The following is a 263-nucleotide window of genomic DNA, read 5'->3' on the forward strand; positions in this document are numbered from 1 at the left end:
GACACATGTACTTGTGCCAGGTACTTGCTCCTTCAGCTGTCACGTGCGTAGGCGTGCTGTCGTTTCTCTGCTGCTCGAATCGGTCTTGAGCCGGGTGAGGACGCACCAATGTGTTAGCGGAACCTTTTTATGCGGGCGGGCACTGACGATCCGATGTGCCGCAGCCAACAACCGCCACTAGTACTCGTAGCGACTTGTATTTTCATAGAGCGGCAATTCCCGCTGCGTTGTAGCACTTTGCAAGAAATCCCTTTGAACCGTGG

This window comes from Petromyzon marinus, chromosome 21 (genome assembly GCF_048934315.1).
Source record: "Petromyzon marinus isolate PM22_M1 ecotype Great Lakes invasive population chromosome 21, UKy_Petmar_22M1.pri1.0, whole genome shotgun sequence".
NCBI lineage: Eukaryota > Metazoa > Chordata > Hyperoartia > Petromyzontiformes > Petromyzontidae > Petromyzon > Petromyzon marinus.